This window comes from Phoca vitulina, unplaced genomic scaffold (genome assembly GCF_004348235.1).
Source record: "Phoca vitulina isolate PV1807 unplaced genomic scaffold, GSC_HSeal_1.0 scaffold38, whole genome shotgun sequence".
Lineage (NCBI taxonomy): Eukaryota > Metazoa > Chordata > Mammalia > Carnivora > Phocidae > Phoca > Phoca vitulina.
The window spans coordinates 4,201,786-4,227,889 of record NW_022589741.1 but is presented as its reverse complement, the minus strand read 5'-3'; positions in this window follow the sequence as shown (position 1 = coordinate 4,227,889).

Sequence of the window (26,104 nt, the reverse complement as noted above, 5' to 3'; positions counted from 1 at the left end):
CTTAGGCAAGAAAAAGAAATAAAATGCAGCCAAATCAGAAAGGGAGAAGTAAAATTGTCATGATTTGCAGATGAAATATTACATAGGGAAAACCCTAAAGACTTCATCAAAAACTGTCAGAACTAATAAACAAATTCTGTAAAGTTCCAGCGTGTAAAATCAATATATAGAAATCTGTGTTTCTATACACTACTAACAAATTATCAGAAAGAGAAATTAAGAAAACCATCCCATTTATAATTGCACTAAGAAGAATAAAATACCTAGGAATAAATTTAACCAAGAAGGTGAAAGATCTGTCCCCTGAAAACTATAACACATTGACGAATGAAATTGAAGAGGACACAAATAAATGGAAAGATACCCTGTGCTGATGGACTGGAATAATATAACTAAAGTGTCATACTATCCAAAGCAATCTACAGATCAATGCAATCTGTATCAAAATTCCAATGACATGTTTTTCACAGAAATAGAACAATTTCAAAATTTATATGAAACTATAAAGTGTAAAACTTTTGAAGCATCATATTTGTAGGGTAGTTTCTGTTAACACATTTGCAATAGAGAACAAAGAGCAGAAGAGATTTAACATAAACATCATAGAATACTTCCAAATGTAATAGTATAGGAAGCAAAGGATTGTTCATTGACTACTTTGTGACATGCACTATGTGAGTATTTTCACACAGATCTTCAACTGTGTTTGTGGGTTATTATCCTTAAATTACATACAAAGATATCGGCTCAGAGAGCTTAAGCTATTTGAATAAGGTCACACAACTAATAAGTGACCAGAGCCTAATTCAAACACAGACGTTCTGACCTAATTCTTGAGCCCTTTTCTTGCATGCCTCACTTCTGCTCTGAAAGACAACGCAGTATGAAATCATCTTTCTTTTAAAAACGCTGCTAAAAATAGTCTCCTCAGCCTGGATTTTTATGATCTAGTAGTATTGTCATAAAGAGAGTTTTATAGCAGACATCAATAGCATCTATTATAATATTTTATGGTCATTTTCTTAACATTGCATTAGGGCACTCAGAGGCTTTATTGTAGAAGAGGAGTTAAGATAACTTTGTGAGACTTTCAGCACTAAGATGGCTGAATGGGGGGGTGCCTGAGTGGTGTGGTCAGTTGGGCATCAGACTTGATTTGAGCTTGGGTCTTGACCTTAGGGTTGTGAGATCGAGCACCGCCTTGGGCTCCCTGCTCAGGACAAAGTCAGCTTGGGATTTTCTCCCTCTCCCTCTGCCCCTCTGCCCTTCTGCCCCTCCCTGCCCTTGCTCTCTCTTAAAAAAAAATGGCTGAATGGGCTTTGATCATTACTTCTCTCAATCAATATTTATTAAGAACATGCAGTGTGCACTGCCTTGCTGTAAGTGTTGAGGATACGATGGTGAAGAGAGCCGCTGAAATCCTTGATCTCATAGTTTTACATTCCAGTGCAAGAGACAGCCAACCAAACACATGAAATAAGCAAGCCAGCAGGATCATTTAAAATAGTAATCAATCCTACTAAGTATAAAATGTAGGGAGATATGGTGTGTATGTGTGTGGTGATGGTGGTATGTAATAAATACTTTTCCCAGGGAAGGCATGGATGAATATGGGACATTTGAAGGGACACCTCAATGACCAAAAGAAACTAGGCATGAAAATGTATTTCAAGGAGTTCCCAGTTATACAGAACAAATACAGAGGGTTTTTTTTGTTTGTTTTTTAGAGAAGGGGGAGAGGCAGAAACAGAGGGAGAGAGAGAATCTTAAGTAGTCTCTAGGCCCAGCATGGAGCCCCACGTGGGGCTTGATCTTACAGCCCTGAGATCATGACCTGAGCTGAAATCAAGAGTCGGATGCTTAAAAGACCGAAGAACCCAGTGACCCCAAGTACAGAGTTCTTGATCCAGGAAAAACTGTTGGTCTTAAAATGAAGTCTTGCTGTTCAACAAACTCCATCTATGTTTCCAGCTAGCATTTTCATTGTCTACTTCTTAAATATAAATGGACAACCCAACATCACCTGTTATTTGGGGGAAAATTTCAACATGAAGAAAAAATAACACACATACACACATGCCTAGAAAAAAAGATAATGACCTGAGGTAAAACAAGAGTTAATTCAAGGCAGGGGAGGGGAATGTTACTTTAAAGGCAAATAACTCAAATAAGTATTTTTAGTTAGACTAACAGATATCTCACCTATAAATCAAGAACAGGATGCTAGGTAAAGGAATAATCAGACAAAGAGGTCCTGAAAATTACTGTACAGTGAATGCCAGGAATATTCACCGGGGAGCCATCTTTCCAGTTGAGTGGCCAGTCTGTCATATGGCTCCCAGAGGGTCACATAACCCTCATGTAAAATAAACCCACTGTGTCCCACCCCCAAAACTTCATTCCTGTAAAGCATGGGGAGAAGGGCTGGGTTTTAAGAACCTGTTTTCTAAATGAGGTCCTGGTGTGGATAAAGCTCTTTAGGTGGGAGTCCTGTCCTACCACCCCCCAATACACGGTGATGAGACAGGAACAAGGGGACCACAACAGCCACTCCCTTCACCTGGAGGAAGAACACAGAAGCAGAAGGCAATCACTCATTCCCAACAAATGTCAACTGCGGCCGGGAACACGTTGCCAGTTCCCCACAAAGGCCCATCCTGTTCCTTGGATAGAAGTCATTCTACAATGTCTTTGGGCTCCAGCCTCTGGGTCATTTTTCATTTTCCAAAAGAAATAACCCATTTCATAGCCTCAGCCTGCTTCCTGTCCATAAGGATTTAGGGCCTCCAAAACCCTTTTGCATTTTGAATAGCCTCTCGCCTTTTCAGTCCCAAAGGCTATACTTCCTTTAAAAACTCTGTCAGCCTTCTGGGATTTCAAATGATAATTTGACAAAAACCATACCCACACATCTCTTCAAGACAGGGCCCTCTTTACATTGGGTTTAGTGTTAGGGTGCTAGGAAACCACACCCTTAAGGTTTTCAAAGCCCCTACATGCACTGAGAGGGTCTGTAAGGGACCACCTTTGAGATCCTGAGCAGAAGATCACATTTTAAGTGAGAGACTCTGAATTTCCTGTTTCCCTCAAAGCCATATCTTATGTGGAGATTCTTTTTCCAGGGATCCGGAAGGTTCCGACTTGGAAATGTTTCCTCTGTCTGCTTAAAAACCAAATAGTTCCCACTAAAGTTGGTCCCTTTCTCTGTATCTACATCTTATTATGTGAAGCTAAAGGGGCACGGATGGTGCTGCCAGCATCCTGCATGGGAATTCCCTCAGCCCAACCTACCAAGTTTGCGAGGTACAGCTTCTACTTCCACGTTAAAGCTGATGACAGTGTTGACACTATCCGTCCTCACATTACAGGGTCACCGACTGCAGCCTCCTTGGACAGTCACCGCGAGGCCGTCTCGCCTCCGTATGCTGCCCATATGCCCAAAGCTAATGACACACGTAGCATTAGAGCAGCAGCCCAGCGCCAAGTCATGTTTTAGTTATTTACTGCTGCCCAACAAACCATCCACAAACTTAGCGGATTGAAATAATACTTGACTGTCTCTCATGGTTCTGTGGATGAACTGGACTCAGTGGGTGGTTCTTGCTCTGGCTGTCTCTCGTGCTTACCGTCGGATGGCGGCCCAGGAGAGTCTCAGGCCTCTCCAACTGGTCTCTCCAGCAGGGTAACTACATGTGGCTCATAAATCTCAGATGCACCAAAGTGGAAACTTTGAAACCTCCCTAATGCTTAGGCCCAGAGTTGGCACACATCACCTCTACCACATTTATGGGTAAAAGGTAGTCATAATTGAGGCCATATTCACTGCTGTAGGCACCTGTATAAAATTCCTAGAGGCCTAGTCCATTGGGGGCCATTTTTGGAGACCAGCTACCACACGGATGTTATCTTTTGTGTCCAGGTTCTTCTACTTAAGATTATGTGTGTGACATTCATTCATGTGGTTCCACGTAGTTGGAGTTCAGGGCCTTTTTATGGCCATGTTTTATTTCATTGCATGAATATGTCACAATTTACTGTTGAGGTCATTTGGGTTGATTCTAGTTTTTGTCTATTATGAGTAATGCTGTCATGAGTCTTCTTCTGCCTGTCCTTTTAGTGCACATGTTAACTAAACACTAACTTTCTGTACATAACTAAGCACGGAATTGCAGTCTAGGATATACTTACGTTTGACCTCAGGAGATAATGCCAAGCATTTTTCCAAAATCACCTGCCTCCTTCAAATTTGCCTCCCTACAATTTACCCTGCACACAGCAGCCAGTTTGTATTTTTAAATTTAAGCTTGGTTATGTCTCTACTCTGCTTAAAAACCCTCAAATGATTCAGACAACATTTAGAATAAAGCCCACACTTCTTACCCTTGCTTATAAAGCTCTCCACAGCCTTGCTCCTCTTGACCTCTGCAAGACAACTTCATACCATCTCCCCCCACAGTTACGGGGTACAGCTACACTGATCTTCTTTCAATTTCATAAAAATGCCAAGGTCACACCCACTTAAGTTCTTTTCTTTAATTGTTCTCTAACTCTGGAATGCTACTTTCCCTGACTTCTTATAAAGGACTCTTTATCAATTCATGCAAGAATTATTTACTGAGCAGCTATTATGTATCAGACACTATTGTAGGTTATCAGGATACATTAATGAACAAAAGAGACAAAAATCGCTCAGAGCTTACATTCTAGCAGAATAGACAAAATGAATAACACAGGTAAATTATGTAATTCCTTAGGAGATGAAAAGTTCTACAGAAAAGTAATAGAGGAGATTTAGTGTCAAGGGAGAAAAATTAGAGCAGGAATAGATATACAGAGTGAAGGGGATGTTATAGTTTTAAATACCAAGTTCATGATAGGCTTCTTTAAGAAAGTAACATATGAGCAGAGGTCTGACGGAGGGGCAAGATTTCAGATGTGGATATCTGGGGGGGGGGGGGGGGAATGTCCTAGTAGAGGGCAGGGACTGTGTGCAATGGCCATAAGGTAGAAGCCTGTCTGTTCAATGAAGACTGGGAAGTCCAGTGTCGATAAAGCAGACTGCAACAGTTCGGGGGAGAGATGATGTGGCTTACGTTATGGGCGTAGCAATGGGCTGCTGTGAAGATTAGAGACTGTTGAATGTAGAGCCTAAATGTATGTGGGACATAGTAGAAACAGAGGTTTTGGGATGAGCAACTGGAAAGATGCTGACATCATCCAGTGGGATGGAAAAAACTGTAAGTAGGTTTATGGGAGATCAGGAGATCAATTTGGTACATCTGGAACTAAAATTTGATAGAAATCAAAGCAGAGATAGTTGATAGGCAATGGGATATATGAACCTAGTAATCAGGAGGAAAAAAAAAAAACCATGTGAGATATAAATTTGGGGGTCCGTTGCCATATGAGTGTTATTTATTGATTTATCTATATATTTATTTTAAAGATTTTCTTTATTTATTTGAGAGAGAGAGAGTTAGAGAGGGAGAGCATGAGCAGGGGCAGGGGCAGAGGGAGAAGCAGCCTCTGCTGAGTGTGGAGCCTGCTGGAGGTGGGGCTCAATCCCATGACCCTGGGATTGTGACCTGAGCCGAAGGCACACACTTAACCAACTGAGCCAGCCAGGCGCCCCATCAGTTATTTAAAAGCAGGAGACTGGATGAAGTCCTCATGGGAATGAATATGAAATGAGTAGAAAGGAAAACCAAGGATGTGAGTCGTACAGCAGCTCTGATATTTACTAGATTTCTGACCTCGAGTGTATTATTTACCCTCTCTGTGCTTCAGTTTATCCGTATAATGAGGCTAACTAGGGTGTGCTAGAGAGTAAATGAGTCAATAATACAGAATATGTAAATACATAGGACATTAGCAGAATAGGCACTATACAAATATTACTTATTATCTGGTAGAACATAAATCCCTTGGTAGCAGGGATTTTTCTTTGTATTTTGTTTACTGCTATGTTCTTTAGGACATAGGACTTAGCACTTAGGACTTAGTGCTTATAATAGGATTTAGCACTTAGGACAGCTTATAATCCATAGTTGGCACTTAGATATTTGTTAAATGAATTTTTGGACCTGATTATAATGATGAAATCCAGATAAGTGGTAATATAAGGTGATGAGGGAAAATAATTTCTTTAGATGTATTATTATGATTTTCAAAGTACAATTGTTTCTACACGAGCATTTGTTTCTATCTGAGTTAGAGGTAAGGGAAAGATGGGGGAGAAGAGTCACAGTTCTGAATTGGTAAAGCAGAGACTGACCAAGGAAATGAGTCAATTTGGAAGAGGGTCTGGGACCATAGAGTATTTGCTTAGAATTCTTATTCAATTCTCATTTGGAATCTGAATTTAAAGAAAGTCTCTCATTCTCTACTCACTGGTAGGATACCTATTTAATAAGCAGATAGACATAGTATTTTAATTCTTGCTGCCACATGTATAACGCCAACTTCTCTCAAGTTTGCATGCATATATTTTTGTTTTACTTGTATAAGAAAGCCTCCAGCTGGAATTTATAGTATTCTCTATAATAAAATTATACTCATGAGCTTTCTTTTTAAATCCCAGGATGCTTAAGGTGACTCTTGGAAATGAATTGATTTTAATAATGCTTGGAATCTGGAGGTTTGTACAATTGGTGGACAGAGTCTGTGGTGCTGGCCAATCTACTAAGTAGTCATTGGTCTTGGCTTTAGTAATTGAAAGGTCAAGTTCAAGACTCTTATAAAATAGTACACGTGAAACTGTTGGCTTCCGAATCAGAATCAAGGTGGAATGTGACTATAGCGAACAAAAGGATGGTTACCAGAGGGATGGTGGGAAGGGGATGAAGGAGGACACTTGTCTTGATGAGCACCAGGTGATGTAAGTAAGTGATGAACCACTAATTTCTACACCTGAAACTAATATTACACTGTATGTTAATTAACTGGAATTTAAATAAGAACTTATACAAGAACCAAATGAGTTTAGCAAGGTTCCTAGATGCTTTTCAAGATAGATACAAGACCAATATGCTAAAATAAATTGTATTTTTATATATTAGCCATGAACAACTGGAAACTGTTTTGTTTCTAAAAAACTGCTGAAAAAAAGATGGACTGTGGAGCCAATCTGTTTCAACATAAGATCACAGCCATTATTTTGTTTCTCTCACTTTTGCATCTGCTTTAGCAAACATCTGTTTTTGGCAAGCTTATTTGATATCAGGTAGTCAATTAAGCTATACCATGTTGGCATCCAAATCTTAATTTCCTTTAAAGAGCAAAAGGCAGAAGAGCCAAAGGACTTGAACTACACCTGGCATCGTTTGGAACAACCTGTACCTCTAATCACCATTGATGAGCAAACCCAGCACCTGGCATTAAAGCAGCTAATGAACTACAGAAAAGCATCTAGGAGTTCCCTTTGGTGCACTGCTGTTTGGAGAGAAGATTTAAATGTTTACCAAATAAAGTTCTGTTTATGCGCTAATATTCTGACTTCCGCTGTGGGAGTGCCATCTCTGAGTGCCCTGAGGGGTAGGGAAAACACAACATAAAGGAGCAAGAGCCCTGGGTTCTAGGATTTTGATTGAATTACTCTTTCTTTCTGGGACTTTTGTTTCCTAATCAGTCAAATGAGCATGGAATTGCTCATCTATAAAAAATTCTAGATCTTTATGTCCAACTCATTACACATCTCACACTTTCATGTCCAAATAGCAAAATATAGCAAGTTCCAAATCAATCTCATTATATTTCCTTCCTCTTTCTTTATCATAGTTATACCTGAGCCCTTGAGTGGTGTGAGCTAGCATTCTAGAATCATATTCAACTGTGTCATCTCTCTAGTCCTACCATCTCTCCTATGATCACCACTGTCTGCATTTTACCTCAGAGATTTGTCTCCATTCTGTTATCCTCTGCTATGGTCTGAATGTTTGCATCCCTCCAAAATTCATACCTCGAAACCTAATGCCCAACCTGATGGTATTAGGGGCTTAGGTCAAGAGGGTGGAGCCCTCATGAATGGGATTAGTGTCCTTATAAAAGAGACCCCACAGAGCCAGCTTGTTTCTTCCAAGTGAGGTTAAAGCTAGGTGCCATTTATAAACCAGAAAGTGGACCCTCACCAGGTACCAAATCTGCCAGTGCCTTCATCTGGGACTTCCCAGCCTCCAAAATGGAAAGCAATAAATGTTTGTTGTTTAAGCTAACCAGTCTCTGGAATTCTGTTATAAGAACCCATGCTGATTAAGACACGCTCCATTTGCACTAGTACTATATTAGTTAAAGGCAAAAATATAAAAAATATATATATTTATTTTCTCTCCCACACTCCTGGCAGGCCTTGATAATGGATCATCTACTCTTTCCTGCTTAATCTCTGCAGCCTCAGAATTCTACTGAATATACTCAGGCAGCCAATACCATGTTTGTTATACATGCTTATTCTCAAATTATTGGGGAGTACAAAACCTAAATCTGACAAATAGCTAGGGTTCTGTATATATAAAAAAACTGCAACAACTAAGAATAAGACAACCCAATAAAATGGGTCAAAGTTTTGAAAAGACCCTCAACTTTCTGGTCAACTAACCTTTGACAAAGCAGGAAAGAAAAAAGACAGTCTCTTCAATAAATGGTGATGGGAAAATTAGACAGCCATATGCAGAAGAATGATACTAGACCATTCTCTTATACCATACACAAAGATACACTCAATATGTATGAAAGACCTAAATGTGAGACAGGAATCTATCAAAATCCTAGAGGAGAACACAAGCAGCAACCTCTTCGACCTCAGCCACAGCAACTTCTTGCAAGGCACATCTCTAAAGACAAGGGAAACAAAAACACAAATGAACTATTGGGACTTAACTAAGATAAAAACTTCTGCACGGCAAAGGAAACAGTCAACAAAACTAAAAGGCAACCTATGGAATGGGAGAAGATATTTGCAAATGACATAATAGATAAAGGGCTGATATCCAAAATCTATAAAGCACTTATCAAACTCAACACCCAAAGAACAAATAACCCAATCAAGAAATGGGCAGAAGACATGAACAGACACTTCTCCAAAGAAGACATACAAATGGCCAACAGACACATGAAAAAATGTTCCACATCCTTGCCATCAGGGAAATACAAATCAAAACCACAATGAGATACCACCTTACACCAGTTAGAATGGCAAAAATTGGTGAGGATGTAGAAAAAGGGGAACCCTCTTACACTGTTGGTGGGAATGCAAGTTGGTACAGCCACTTTGGAAAACAGTGTGGAGGTTCCTCAAAAAGTTAAAAATAGAGCTACCCTATGACCCAGCAACTGCACTACTGGATATTTACCCCAAAGACACAGATGTAGTGAAAAGAAGGGCCCTATGCACCCCAACGTTCATAGCAGCAATGTCCACAATAGCCAAACTGTGGAAGGAGCTGAGATGCCCTTCAACAGATGAATGGATAAAGAAGATGTGGTTCATATATACAATGGAATATTACTCAGCCATCAGAAAGGAAGAATATCTTCCATTTACATTGATGTGGATGGACCTGGAGGGTAAAATAAGTCAATCAGAGAAAGACAATTATCATATGGTTTCTCTCATAGGTAGAATATAAGAAATAGTGCAGAGGATCATAGGGGAAGTGAGGAAAAACTGAATGGGAAGAAATCAGAGAGGGAGACAAACCATGAGAGACTCCTGACTCCAGGAAACAAACAGAGTTGCTGGAGGGGAGGTGGGTGGGGAGATGAGGTAACTGGGTGATGGACATTAAGGAGGGCATGTGATGTGATGAGCACTGGATGTTATGCACAACTAATGAACCATTGAACATCACATCAAAAACTAATGATGTACTATATGTTGGCTAATTGAATTTAATTAAATTGTAAAAAAGATATTTCACAAAGATATAGAAATAACCAGTAAGCACATAAAATTCTGCTTAACCTCATTACTCATCAGGAAGATGCCAGTTAGAGCCACCCACAGGTGATACCGTGGACCCACCAGAATGGCCAAAATTTAAAAGACTAACAACTGCAAAACTAGTGAAAATATGGAATAACTGGGATCTTCATACAATGTTTGGTGGGGATGTACATGGAATACAACCACTTTGAGCAATGATTTCACTATTTCTTTATAAAACTGAACATGTATCCACCCTATGACCCTAAAATTCCACTCCTAGGCATTTATTGAATAGAATTAGACATGTGTTCATTTAAAAAAAAATGACTTGCACAGGGATGCTCACATCAGTTTTCTTAATACTAACCAACTACTGGAAACAGCTCAGGTGTCCCTCAATAGGAAAACGTATAAACAAAATGTGGTATATTGACTCACACAGAGGAATATTACTGCAGTGAAAAGAAAGGTGCTCATAATACATACAACAGTATGGCTAAATCTCAAAAGTTATGCTGAGTGAAACAAATCTTACACAAAAAAGTACATATTGTATAATTTCATTGATATGAAATGCTAGAACAGCCCAAACAAAATCTATGGTCGAAAGAAAACCAGAGTAGCATGTTTCTGTAGCAGTGGACACAGGAGTTGACTGGGCAGTGGTAGATTTTTTTTTCTGAAGTAAGGACAATGTCTTATGTCTTGATAGAGGTTATCTATCAATTTAAAAATACTAATTACAGGTATTTTTAAAAATTCAGCGAACATTTAACGTTAGTGTAATTTATTATACATAAATGTTACTTCAAAACGTAAAAGCATATCAAACACTGAACTCTGGGGAACAACGTGCATACCAGATATGCAGGGAGAAGGCATGTGTTTGGAATTCAGTTTAGAACGACTAAAAAAATAAAACGAATGGTTGGATAAAGGAATGGATGTGTAACAAGGCAAGTTTAGTCAAATATTAACAATAATGTGTAGCTGGTGGACATATGGGTGCTCACTGGAAAATTCTTTCAACTTTTCTGTTTATTTGAAAATTCTCAAAATGTTTTTAAAAGCTCTTAGCTACCAAGAGCTCAGGCCCTCTTCATCATTCATGTTGACTTCTGCCTCCGTCTTTTATCTGACATCCTCGCCACTGATACCTACTTTCTCTGATCCATGTTCATATTGGTGCCAGAGTCTTCTAATGAAAAAGAAAACCATCCCATTTGTTTCAGCTTGAGATAAAATATCCTTCAAAACCTAAGTCCTTTCTAACTCCTGCATTTACCTACCCTGACTCTACCCCACATGCATTGTGCATCAGCCATATGGAACCTCCATGACTTCAAGGTACATCAAGGTTTGGAGGATAATCTAAGAAAGCTCTCTACTTATCCATTCCAGCCCAGATCAAATGTTCCTTTTGATGTGAAACCTGCTCAGCTTTTCTGGTAACCTCATTTGGGTTTTTACACCACATACTCAACACTATTCTTAGAGCCGGGATTATGTGTCTGTGCCGTCATCTGTTTATGTTTCTGTCTCCCCTATTAGCCCAGTTACTAGTCCTCCAACTATAGCATACACCAGAATCACCCAGAGGGCTTGTTAACCTGCACATTGCTAGGAATCATCCTTAAGAGTTTCTGATTCTGTAGGTCTTAGATGAGGCCCAAGAATGTGCATTTCTATCAAGATCCCTGGTGATGCTGCTGGATCCAGAGGTCACACTTTTAAAACCCCTATATTGAACAGTCACTTCCTTGAGTAGATGCTATGGTGTATTCATTTTTGTATCCCTAGAGTGTAGGGCAATGCTTGGAAGAGAGCCAACACTGAATAAATCCATGATGAATTCTCAAATAGCAATTTATGTGAAGAATTTTAAAAAATAATAATACTGAATATGGAATGTAGGGTGAGCTTTTGGGACATATAAATTAGTTCCAGAGGGCTGTGAGAGCTGCATGAAACACAGGCACGTGGGCTGTGCCAAGCTAAGAAATCTGCAATCCCTTCTTGACAATTTCTTTGTGGCAATGACGTTAGTTGTCTATGGAAGACACTAGCTTTTTGAGTAGTCAGACTCAACACTTTCCAAGTTACGCAGACTAGAATAGAAGCAATATCAACCTCCCCCTCCCCCATAAATGTGGCCAGGCTGAATAAAACTCACATATAAGAATTGCTGATTCATCTTCACAGGTCAAGCTGTTAGGTGAGTGTCTTAGAGATGGCTGTTTTGTGAAGATGGCCACAAACTAGACAGCCCAGAATGGATGGATGGAAGTGGGGAAGTCCCTACAAATGGCTACCACCTTCCCCTCCACCTGTAATTACAGCACAGATTTGTTATGGGGGTGAGCCAGTTAGGCCAAGGCAAAAAACTGGAAGATTTATAGGACTGTTGTATGAGGCTGCATAATGCTCTTCCCCTGAGAAGTCCACATCCCAATTCCTAGAATTTGTGAATACGGTACCTTACCTGACAAAAGGGAATTGGTGATTAAGTTATGGTCTGGAGATGAGGAGATTATCCTGGATTACACAAGTGGGTCCAATAATATCATGAGGGGCCTTACAGGAGGAGGCAGAAGGACTAGAGTCAGAGATCAGAACATGACAAGAGAAGAAGAGATTGGAGTGATGCCAGGCCATTGGCCAAGGATTGAGGGCATCCTCCAGAAGCCAGACAAGGCAAAGAAATGCTTTCACTCCTTGATCATTCAGAAATACTGCAGCTCTGCTGATTCTAGTCCACTGAGACTGATTCCCGCCTTCTGATCTCCACATCTTCAAGGTAATAAATTTGTTTCATTTTGAGCCACTCAGTTTGTGGTTAACTTGTCACAGCAGCAATAAGTAGCTAATACACCCTGTCTGATAAAGCCGTTCATGGCACAGTAGTCTCCTTGTCAAGAGATTTAATGACATTCACTGGCTTATATTTTAGCAGGCTTTAGGATTAACCCCAAGCCTGGAGCCAACTACCAAAAATTCAAGCTTAAACCCCTGGAGTTCCCAGTATTGGTCATGTAAAGTATAATACATTTCTATGCAAAAAGAATCCATGTGGTGTCATGACAAGAGCTTGGAATGAAATAAAAGTGAAGCAATCTCAGCCAGAGTCCAAATACCTATGTGTTTGGGCAAATCATTCCTATTCCTAGATCTCATCAGAAAATGTGGGGTTTAGAGTACAAGTAAATTATTTTTAATGGAACACCTGGCACATTTGTTTATCAGAAATGAGACAGATTATTTGCCCACATTTATGCCAGCTAATTGGGAGAGTAATAAATGAAGTGTTCTAAATAGCTCAAAGCTCTATAGCTCATGGGTAACAAATACCACAGAATTAGAAATTTGTGAAGAGTAGTGAGAAGAGAAGATATTTAGGATTTTCCTCATTATCATTACAGTAGAGAAACAAGCTTACAAAACCTCACAGAGAAAAGTGAAATTTATTTCAACATTACCACCATAATTAATAAAAACTGTCTTAGCCCAGGGAAGAAAAAAATCAGGTATTTCATTGCAATAAAATACCAGTGCCTACCTTCCTACATTAGAGAAATTATATACTTATTCTGATACTGTTTAAATTATTCCACTGTGTTACACTTAATTTCATTTTTCAAGTCCTATCAAGTGGAATATTCATCTCATTTTTGTTTGCCAGGCCAAGGAGGAATTGCTCTTGCAGTTTATGACCCCAGTGTAGATAAAACCATTCCTCCACTCTGCCTCATTTTTCTCTTTCACGGCTTTCATAGACATTCCCTAAACTGTTCCTGGTGGTGACTACTTCCTGAAGCAGCCAATTATATCTGGGTAGAGGAATGAATTCCTAGGTTTTATCATCTGGACAAGGTACAAAAGGGAGCTTGTTTACCATCCACCTGGTCCCTTCGCTTTTATACTCTACCCATTTCGAACCGTGTTTCTGACCCATCCATCTGGTCGTTGCAGAATTTCTGTCCGGAGGAAGAAGATAAATGTAGAGATGCCTAGTTACCAGACAAGCCCAACACCTATCCATAGCCCTTCAAAGCCTGTGGTCTTGCCCCTGCAAACGGTTTCTCATTGACACATCACTCCATTCACTTCCTCAAGTTTCACAGATATTCTTGCTGTCTCACCCCCACAATTCTCAACCTCCAGCATTTTCCTGGTATTTTCAAGGGTACTGAAAGTGAACCATTTCAGGTATCATGGCTAGATAACTGGCTCTATTTGCCACACATTGTGTTCCACATTCTGACAACCCAACTTCAGAAAAATAAATGAAATAACTACACAGGTTCGAACTCCCAGCACTCCAAATTTCCTTTATGTAAATGAACAGTTACGCGGCATACTCCTGCTCAGATCATCCTTACCTGAGATCTAGGACCGTCCTGACACAAGTAAAGGGTGCAGCTGTGTCTCAGGATCTGTTAGACTAAGTGCCTCTATTCCCTCTTTCGTTATTCCTTTTACTAAATGTGCTTCTGATCCATCATCTATTGGAGAAAATTGGCAACGTTAGATTCAGAAGCAACTGAAGCTCAGAGAAGTCAAAAGCTGACACAATTATAAGGCCTCTTTTAAGATCTTGATATAGAATGCTTTGGGTTACCACAGACATGGTCTGTAAATCCAGGCATGTCAGTACCATACAGATAAATGCAGGAGGAAAAAGTAAAGTAAGCAATCCCTATGTACTACAATGTACTTTAATCCCCAGTACAATCCTGGGAGGTGAATATTTCTTGACATATTCAAAGCTATTTATTAACCATATACCATATATTAGGCACTATTCTATGTACTAGGGATACAGCAATGAACAAGATAGGTCAAATTCTAGCTCTTACAGTTCTTATACTGGGTGGAATCATATGATAAGAAAGAAAACAAAAAAATAGTGTTTCTGAGAAAGCAAATTGTGAGCTCAAACTCAAATGACAAGAAGGTCCTAGTCATGAGCTGATCTAAGCGCTGGATATCCTAGGTAGAGGGCAAAGACCCTGTGGGTCCTGCATTCTAGGATTGACCAAGTGCCTGGAGTATAATGAAGGGTAGGTTAAGTGAATCAAGTCAGAGACTCATGGGGAGGTCAGGAGGGCCTCATAGGCCAGTTCGTCTCAAGCTTTAATGTACGTAAGAATTATCTGGACATCTTGTTAAGAAACAGTAACTGTTTCAGGAGCTCTGTGGTAGGGCCTGCAATTCTGTTCCCAGGCGATCTGATGTTGCAGGTCTTGATAAGAAGTTAATATAAAATTACAAGTGTCACTGAAGCCACAGAAGGGTTTTAAGTAGGCAATGAACTGATAGGATTTACTTTTCAAAAATGTACTCTGGGTGATGGCTTTTAAGAAAGCAAGAGTAAAGCATGAGACAGATAATGATGCAGAAGAAACCACTGTTTAGACATGTTCAACAATTCCAAGATCTTCCTGTAGATTCATAATGCATGTCCAGGATTATGTGACCCAAAGCCTGGGATCCTTTATCCCTACGTCATTGCCTGGACATGAGAATGCTTATCTTAGAAGATACACACTCATGATGGAAGTAGCCCAAGGCAAAGCCAAAGTGGTTCATTGGCTTCACTATGAATGTTTTTAATAGTTACCTGCCAAAGAGGTGCCATTCATTGGGTGCTAGGAGTGTTTTATTCATTCTAATTATTTGTGGTGAGAACATCCTTTGTACTTGGCACACTAGAGAAGAGGCCAGCTTCTTAGCATGGGGAACCCACTCCTTTTATCTCTGTCTTGGTGGAGGTGGATCATTTTTCAACAACTCCCAAAGGTGTCTTTGATAGCTGAGCTGTTGACTTCTTTGTTAGAATGACCACACGCAGGAACCAAGTCCAAACAGAGCCAGAGGGAGCGTTCACAACTATACCAGGTAGGAGAGACATTGCTCAAGCACCGTCTGAACGGCTGGAGTGTGAGGACAACAAAACAGTAGCAGCTGCTTAACTGCATGTGTCGTCACTAAAAATGAGTTCCACGTTTCTACGCAGAAGAACCTCTGAGCTGTTTCACTTCTCCCACAGCCTGCTAGGCTCTCAGGTCATCACAAGGTTTGATCATGGACTACAAATCTAGCCATTTATTTCATGAGTCACCTTTAGAAAAATGCCATGTCTTTTCACATGTGAAAGAATCTGGTATCTTTTCCAGAAATGCCAACATTGCTACTTCCTTTATGTTTTTCTTCTAAACTTTCTCACTTATATTTTTCCTCACCTCAAATACATCGATGTAAGGTATAGGATTATAACTTCTTTCTTTCATTCCATTTTGGGCTCCTTCAACATGATATGTCATCACATGAGTGTGCATCTGCTCCCACCTGATAGGATTCATCATTATTAACATTTATGTAGCAAGTACTCTGCATGAAGCACTGTGCTAAATGCCCTACAAATATTATCTTAAACTTCACAGGAGCCCATACCCAAAAAATACAAAAACTAATTCAAAGGGGTGCATGCACCCTGATATTTATTGCAGCTTCATCTAATAGCCAAATTATGAAAGCCGCTCAAGTGTCCACGGATAGCTGAATAGATAAAGAACATGTGGCATATATATACCATGGAATATTACTCAGCCATCAAAAAGGATGAAATCTTGCCATTTGCAAAAAATAGATGGAGCTAGAGAGTATTATGCTAAGTGAAATAAGCCAGACAGAGAAAGACAAATACCATATTGTTTCACTCAGATAGGGAATTTAAGAAACAAAACAAATTATCATGGGAAAAAAAAGAGAGAGAGAAGCAAACCAAGAAACAGACCCATAGAGAACACACGGATGGTTACCAGAGGGGAGGTGGAGAATGGGTGAAATAGGAGAGGGGGATGATAAGGAGGGCATGATAAGGAGGGCACTTATCATGATGAGCACTGAGTAATGCACAGAATCGTTGAATCACTATATTGTATGCCTGAGACTAATATAACACTGTATGTTAACTATAATGGAATATAAAAAATAATAATAAAATAAACTTCATAAGAGCCCAGAAAAGGAGGTTCTGTCTATTGTACAGCTGAAGAAGCTGCAATTTTAATGAAGTTCTGTAAGCTGCCTAAGTTCTCACAGGTGTAGAGTGAAATGGTGAGAATTAACCTCAATGTTACTGCTCCCAGGCCACTTTTTACCACCAGACCAGGGATTTTTCCAGATGTTGTTCCTGGATCTTCAGCATCAACACCAACTAGGAACCTGTTAGAAATGCAAATTCTCAAGTTCTATCTCAGACTTACTGAATCCAAAACTCTGGGGGTGGCAGTCAGTTTTAGAAAACCCGCCAAATGATGCTGATGCAAGCTAAAATTTGACAACCTCTGATCTAAACCAGTGTCTGCAGACTGAGGCCAGAGATAAATTTAGCCCGCAATCTCATTGTAGGGCCCTGAGACAAGAATGGTTTTCATGATTTGAAAGATGGTAAAAAATAAACAAGAATATGTGACAGAGAATGTATGTGGCCAATGAGGCCGAAAAGATTTACCATCTGGCCTTTAAGAAAAAGTCTGCTAACCCCTGACTTAGATTATGCTTTTCAGGGGGCTGGACTTGACTTATTCGTATTATTTAGTTTCCAGTAATTGGTAATAAGTAATTCCCAATACTGCCTCCCTCACTTTCTCTTGACTCTACTAGTTTTTACCCTAATATTTTTAACAAAGTGCCAGCACTCTGTTTTATAGATTGCTATCCCTTTATATTGACATATCTTTACAAATATAAGTTTGCAGGAAGTGTTCTAGAATTTGTTTACTTCCTCTGGAGCACTTTGCTTTCCAGCACTCAACTTCCCTGGTGGCTTGGAGAACTTTTTTATGGTCTTCTCCTTCATCCCTCTAAGCTCCCAAAGTATTTATTAATATAGTTATGGAATGGATATATTTTTTCTTATGTGAAGATACACATAAGAAGGTAAAGTAAGTACTCTTATAAAGTAAGTACGCTTTTCATTGATTCTAAAACATATGAGTTTTTGGTACATCTTAAAATCTTTGGAATAAGGATACATGTTAAAATCCATGGGGCAATTCACAGTGCTCACCATTGTGTAAGACTGTTGAATCACAGACCTGTACCTCTGAAACAAATAATACATTATATGTTTAAAAAAAAAAGAAGACGAAGAAGAAGATAGCAGGAAGGGAAGAATGAAGGGGGGGAAATCGGAGGGGAGATGAACCATGAGTGACTAGGGACTCTGAGAAACAAACTGAGGGTTCTGGGGGGGGTGGGGGGATGGGTTAGCCTGGTGATGGGTATTAAAGAGGGCACGTTCTGCATGGAGCACTGGGTGTTATACGCAAACGATAAATCATGGAACACTACATCAAAAACTGATGATGTAATGTATGGTGATTAACATAACATAATAAAAAAAATACACAGGAAAAAAAATTATCAATGCAAAATATCTAAAACAAACTGGATCCAAACTTGTATATGTGGGGTGTGTGTATATGCATAAAAGAAAAGGAGAAAAAACCCAAATGTACCTAAAGGTAAAAAATATATATATATGAAGAAAAATCCATTTGGAGGGAATAAAAAGTAAATATCTTAAGAAAAAAAAAATCCATGTGGCTTTCAGCTCTTTGGGATCAGGCAGAAGTCATGCCATTGTCTTCTTTTTCTACAAGGATGGACTAGGACTAGAAAATATATTTCTAGAGTTAGGAACATTGGCAATTACTACCTGTGTTGAGTTTTATCTAAAATGTATTGAAAGATTTCATGGTGGGTTTTTATAGAAAAGAAAAATCTTCTCTTTATTCAAAATGATAAAGAAAAGAAATGAGTGAAGCAAATATCCATTGTTTGGAGAATAACCACAATTCCGTATTGTCTTTCAAAATAATGACCAAGTGTTGTTACAGGATCAAAGAAAGGAAGACACTTATGAATAGATGAAGTTGTGGTACATTCTGTTTGTGAGAAACGTGAAGAATTGTCTCAAACGTGTGAGGCATCACAATGAAGTTGGGGAAAACCACCATGATCCTTAGAACAGAGGAAAGTAATTTCTAAGCAATAAGACGCTGTGTCAACAATTCATGCATCGCGGAGAATTTTCTTTAGTGCATTATGCCATATTTTGGCAGAATTTTTGTTTTTCTCAGTGGTTCATAAAATAATAGTGGGTCTTGCAACTGATGTTGTCTTAAATTTTATGAAGCAGAGTCTTAAAAATTGTATGAATGACTATTGCTAAATATTATGCAATTATATGGTAATTAAAGCAATCTGAATTTAATAGTGCCTATTTTTAAAATACCAATATTTGGATGTTACTAAGCCTACATTCAAGCAGCTGGAATCAAGGTTGCCCACAAATACAGATATCATCAAGTGTTGCTCAATTAACTGATCTCATTCTAGCTTAATTAGAAATTTTTTTCTTATTCTAAATCTATTAAGCTCTGTATTTTTCCTGAGGTGAAAAAGGCCAGTATGCTCTTGATTAATTCTGTGTCAAACTCTTGCAGGTTGCATCTTGTTTTTGTTTTACATCGTATTTTCAAGCAAGACTTTTTTTTAGAGTATGATCATTTTATTTATTTATTTTTAAAAATATTTATTTATTTGACACAGAGAGACAGACACAGAGAGAGCACAAGCGGGGGGGCAGCAGAGGCAGAGGGAGAAGCAGGCTCCCCGCTGAGCAGGGAGCCCGAAGCAGGACTCGATCCCAGGACCCTGAGATCACGACCTGAGCCGAAGGCAGACGCTTAACGACTGGGCCACCCAGGCGCCCTGAGTATGATCATTTTAAATTATCTCTTTTTTTCTTTTTATTTAAATTCAATTAGCCAACATATAGTACATAATTAGTTTTGATATAATGTTCAATGATTCATTAGTTACGTGTAACACCCAATGCTCATCACATCATTTGCAAGACTTTTAAATACCTGTCTACAATCCCCCGGAAGAAAAGCTTAGATTACTTTTCCACAGTAGCCATTGTCAATTCCACTTTCATCATAGGGAGCAGAAACAAAGAAAAAGAAAGATCATGCCCTGTCATGAGCACACTGGCTCTCTTACAAGCTCACATTGACATATTTCACATTAAGTATATAGGAGGTGGCTATCCATCCTCACTATCAGCCTGTCTTTATTGAGAAGACATCATTGCTTCATCCTTCTATTTGACATTTGTCCCCTTGCCAAGTATAACATGATGACCTCTGAACACTGCTTAGCACTAGGAGGGAAAAAACGCAAATGAAAGTCAAAATCTACGAAGTTATTCATATTTAAATGGAGTATGCATTTTTAAAATTAGAATATATTGGTCTTTGCAAAAAGAACACTAACACTTGAACCCACTCAATGCCCCCTACTTGAATCAAGAGAAATCCAAAACTTATTTCCTCCTTGACCCTCCAAATCACTATAGAGCAAATTGCACTGTGAACGTGGATGGGTGATAATTTAAGATTCATATGCTGTCCCGCCTGATAATGATCTAGTACTATGTGAGTGCTTCTAAGTGAGGGAAGATATATCCCTACACTTGCAATTACAAGACAAGTAGCACTTGAATTTTGTGAGTAGAAGATTGGCATTGGTAAACCAACAGCATCCTAGCTTTAGCTCATCTGCCCTGAATTTCATTTAAGAGCATACTTTGCAATAAAAGTTGTCCTGATGAAATTGCCACCTGCCCAACCAGTGATGTAGAAAGGAGACGAACAACGCTTGAAGCCCAGCTCCAATGGAGAAAAATACGTACAGCATTTCAATGTTAGCATTTCCATGATGAAAATAATAGAAAAATAAGTCTCTTCCTGATTCAGGTACCTCTTGTCTGTCTCACAAAAGCTTTGTGAGGGAGGTCATTTTCTCTGCTTAGTTTCCTCAACAACCATATCATAATTTGAAGAAAATTGTGACCCAAGATACCGGGCTTTCTGAAGTGTGGGCACAAATCTACATTAGAATGGAGAAAAAGGCTTGAAATATTCTTTATTTTCTTCATTGGATGGTAGCAATACACCGAAGATTTGTCCAGTACTTGAAAAAGTTTTAGGTAAATCCTTTAAGGTTTCCTTGATTAGCTTGTAATGAATAAACTAAATGGCCAGTTGGTCAGGGGGATTAGGCGTCCCTTGATAAGATCCTGCCTCATCATTTGGTGTAAGATAACTGGTATACATAATATGTTATAACCATAACACATGTAATAAAATGCAGATAGGAAGATAGGAAGGCAGAAAGGGTAAAATGGAAGAAATAGAAGGAGAGAGAGAGAAACAGAGAGGAAAGAGCTAAAAGAGAAGAAAAAAAGATAAGGAGGGGAAAGGGAAGGGAGGGAGGGAAGAAGGGGAGAAAATGCTAATTTAGAATGTGTTAGACAAATACTTAACATTTTAGCTGATTTTCCACAATACACAGACTTATGTAACAACAGAATCCAAACTGAATTAAAAAAAAAAGAGGTTTGGCTATTTCAATTATTGATCATAGATTGGAACTCAGCTGCGGTGATGATTTCTGTCAGAGGTCGGAGACCCGGAGATCAAGCACACTGTGAAAACGGACATATCTCTACTTTTGGAGGGTAAGCGCATCCCCTAGTATAACCTTAATGAGATGTTCTAACTTTGTATTCACCTACTGGGGGAGACTAAATCCAAAATTATACATGAGTTGAGGCTGGATTTATTTTTGCTCCTTGAGCAAGACTAAAACTTGTTTTTTCCTTGACTCTGGGAAATCTGCGGGGGCTACACAGACAGGATTCTACACAGTATAGACATGGGAAGCCCACTCCCAGACGGACTGGGAGCAGCACCCCTCACTCCCCTACACCTCCTCTCCTCTCTGTTAGTCTGGGTCCTTTAGCATTGATGGAACCCGAGGACTTGACAGGGTTTGGGGGATGACTCACTAATTAGCAGTTCTCTGAACTTTTTTGGTGTAGAGTAAAACCATCAGTGTGGCTACTTTTGTCTTTCTGAAGTTGAACAAACACAGCAATGCTAATAGTTGTCATTTAAAATATATTTGGCAAATTGCAACCTGTTTGGCATAATTTGAAGTATTTGAAAATGACGTTGGTTTTTTGCTCTCATGTAAAGTACTCACTGAGTTCACCCAAGCTAGAAGTGGGAAAGACAGAGAGGAAAACATTAAGATTAAAATATAAAAAGAATAATAACAAAATACTGTGAACATACTTTTGTTTTCTTGAATAAGAAAGGCATTTTTAAAAGGACACACAGAAATTCCTTGTTAAGCAGATTAAAAATTCTAATAGAACAGTCAGTTCTTCCTTATTTCACACAAAATGAGCAGTGGGTAAAATGTGCCATCAGATAGAAATTTAAATATTGGACTCTGCTCATCATACGTAAACACCTCTTTTTGCTTTATTAAAAGTCTGATGCGTCACTATCTATGACCTTCTTAGTCCTGACTCTGTCCACATTATGCATTTTATTGCCGGGTATACTTGGAAACTTGAGTATTTTATGAATTCCAAAATATTCGTTTTTTTTTTTTTTAAAGATTTTATTTATTTATTTTGACAGAGAGAGACACAGCGAGAGAGAGAACACAAGCAGGGGGAGTGGGAGAGGGAGAAGCAGGCTTCCCGCTGAGCAGGGAGCCTGACGTGGGGCTCGATCCCAGGACCCCGGGATCATGACCTGAGCCGAAGGCAGATGCTTAACGACTGAGCCACCCAGGCACTCCTAGTTGTTTTTTTTTTCATTTCAGATTACTATGATTCTCAGAAATGAGAATTTAAAAATTGCTAACATTTAAAGTTTACCGTGTGAAATGACATACATTATCACCGGTGTTAAAAAGAAATCCACGGGCACCCAAATGGAGTCACTTACGTTAGGGCCCCACATCAGCAAACCAAAATTTAACACCCCACTTCCCGGAGGTTTCAATCCCGGGGAATGTGACCTTTCACCAGGCAGTCCGGGGTTTCCTGCTCTGTACTAGGAGGAGATCCAAGGAAAGACCCCTTCTGTTCCCCTCAGGACGGAAACGTTACCTAAAACAAGGCATCCTGGGCTAATAATTTCCTTTTCTCTTTTCCTTCTCTGCCTTTAAAAACCTTTCCTTTCCTGGCAGCTCAACCCAGCTCCTTTTTTTTTTTTTTTTTTTTTTTTTGCTAGATGGGATGCTGCCCGAATCAGGCATCATGTATAAAGCTGATTAGGTCTTCAAATGTATTTAGTTGAATATCTGTTATTTAACACCAGTCTTCATAGTAACTGTGCCTAGTGAGTTTCTTTCGCTTTATTTTACTGACAGTACGTAGTACATACAGTACAGTGAAGAGGGTGGGGTTTATGGTCTCAAAGACCTGGGTTCAAATCCTAGCTCGCCTCTCTTCCTATTACGTTGAACAAAGGATGTAATGCCTCCCTCATATTCTTCATTCATGAAGTGGAATGACCAGTACTTAGTTCAGGGATGCACTGTAAGAATCAAACTGACAATGGGCTGGCATATGGTGACTGCACTTTTATATTTTTCTACTATACCACACCACTCAAATCAGTACAAAGGGATATTTCACATACATTTAAGGTGTGCAGTGAGTAATACATAAATTCACTACCCTTCAAGTACAAAGAAAATAAATTCCTATACACAATCAGTGCTTTGTTACCAGATTTAAAAAAAATAATATGTCTTAGAGCCCAAAGGATTTCAGACGGCTTACCATGAGTACTATTTATTAAAACCTGAGATTGCCTTTAACTACACACCTGAAAATAAATTATATTGAGTACATTTGCAAGCAAAACTTGTCAGATAAAATTATGAAGGGATAAATTCTTAAAATAATAGTAATGAAATATAGCTCTTTTAGAGGTTCTTACATTCTGCATGATGTTATGCTAGGCCTTTAAATACCCTCTCTCAATTGTTCTTCCAAATAAAATTCATGAGGTAGTTCCCATATTCCTCCCAATTCACGGCAGAGCTGTGGAGGCTTGAAGTCCAATCACCCAGCCAAGTGGCAAAGCCAAGGTTGGAGTCCAAGTGGGCCTGATGCCTTACGCTAGGTTTTTGGGTTCATTGCTCATTGTTTGGTATTTTCAGACAACTTTTATTCTGCTAACATATTTTGGTATTCATCACAAGGTCACTTTAACAGCAAGTTTTTTTCATGTGTTATTAAGTCAGGGTATGGAACAATGAAAGCCTGGTTTCTAATCTTAAAGCAGAAGTGAATTCAATGGGACATTTTAATTAAGGCACAAGGAGTTATTTATAGCTCTGGATAGAACCAGATGGGAATCTCAAAGGAAAGAAGTTCCAAATTACCTAAAAGGGGTGCCTGGCTGTCTCATTTGATAGAGCATGCAATTCTTGATCTTGGGATTGGGAGTTTGAGCCCCATGTTGGGTGTAGTGATTATTTAAAAATAAAATGTTTAAAAAAATAAAATAATCAATTACCTACACAACTCTCAAAAGAGAACTATTTCATTCAAGGGCTGTTTTACCCAGGCTGCTTCCAGGCTCCCAGCCATGTGGGTCCTTTCCCCCAGATGCTCTAGGCCTCCCTGGTTAAACATCATGAAGCTGTAGCAGACCCAGCCACCATGGGCTGTGGAGGTTCCAGCACCAGGTCAACGTCCTTTCCTGTCACTTCTTGTGAAGGAAGTTTTCTTCACTGGCCGAAAATGGTCACTGAGCAACTTCTGGTCTACCTGTGGGGCAAAGGCAATCTAACTATCTCACCTTGGGACCTGAGATGGAACCTACATGGGACCTGAGCTCTCAAGGTTATAAACCACCTGGCAGCCTTGTCATTACTACCACAGGCCACAGTGTGTGTTATTCTTCAACTCACGGAACACTGAGAGAGAGAAACAGAGAACTCCTTCCAGGCTGTTAGGGCTGATCCTTGATGTACTAGTTGATATCGTTGCCTACTCAACCTTTCCTCAAAGTTTGTCTCAACCTCCTCCCCTCCCTCTGTATTGACAAAGCTCTTAGGAGAATATTTACCTCTCAACGTTGTTCATTAAATTTTAGATATGCTTATTATTATCTCCCTCATCGATTTTATCCATGGCCATACCTCTCTGCCTTGCCGCCCCCCCCCCCAATATATTCAACTGGCTGCAGTGGGTTTAGAGGACCACATGCAGATTCTCAAATGTTCCATGATGTCTCCTAACTCAGGGTCTCTCTCCCTGATATGGGGCTTCCCTGCTCCCTTTTTTCATTTCCCAGTTTTTGAAGCTTAGCTCCTGCATCATTTCTCCTTGAAAAGTCATTTCTGACCATTCCGTATAAAAATGAACACTCCCTTCTTTATATCCTTGCTTAACCCTATGCATATTTCTTTTTTAGTACTTAGAATGCTTTATTGCACTTATTTTTACTCATCTCTTCTGTAACTAGATGACGAATTCATTAACTTCTCCTGGAGACCAACTATAATCCGTATTTAGTGAAATTAACTCTCTCCTTCCTCCTTAACTCCACCCCTCTGTCTCCCCTCCAGATGTAATCGGTGCTACCAGAAATCTTCCATGCATATGCATTTATATTGATAATATTTAGATTTCTGTAGATGTTTACATACTTAAAATAGTATACAAATAGGTCTGAAGTTTACTTTTTAAATATATTTAACACTATCATGGACATTTTCCCACATCAGTATAGCTCTATGATATTCTATCATATGGCAGATACCTTATTTAAACAGAAGGAAAGGATCTCACTCATTTTCTAAGGGTGCTTAGTACCCAAGCTCACATCACAAATGTGAGGAGGATCGTCAGTACCATTATCCAAACAGTAACACAGGCTTTTTCCACTCCCATGAGGTGGCCTTTTGCTTGAACAAAGTCACAGCAGTTTGCCCCTGGTTCTTTCTATATTCTGCCTTCCAATTCCTGACTTTTTTTGGAACAGGGTTTGGGACTGAATAACCATGATTTTATCCTTTGAATATCTGATGAAGCCTGGCTTTTTCATTTCTTTCTTTCTTTCTTTTTTAAGAGGAATACCTTCTGGACAGAAACAGAATACCTGATTCAGAAACTGATCCCCAGCCCCAGGACCACTTCAGCACCATCCCTCTGAAATAAGGACGTGCCAGGGAGTCGCCAGCAACACTGGCCTGATCATCTGCTCTACTCAGATTGGGGCTCTGGTC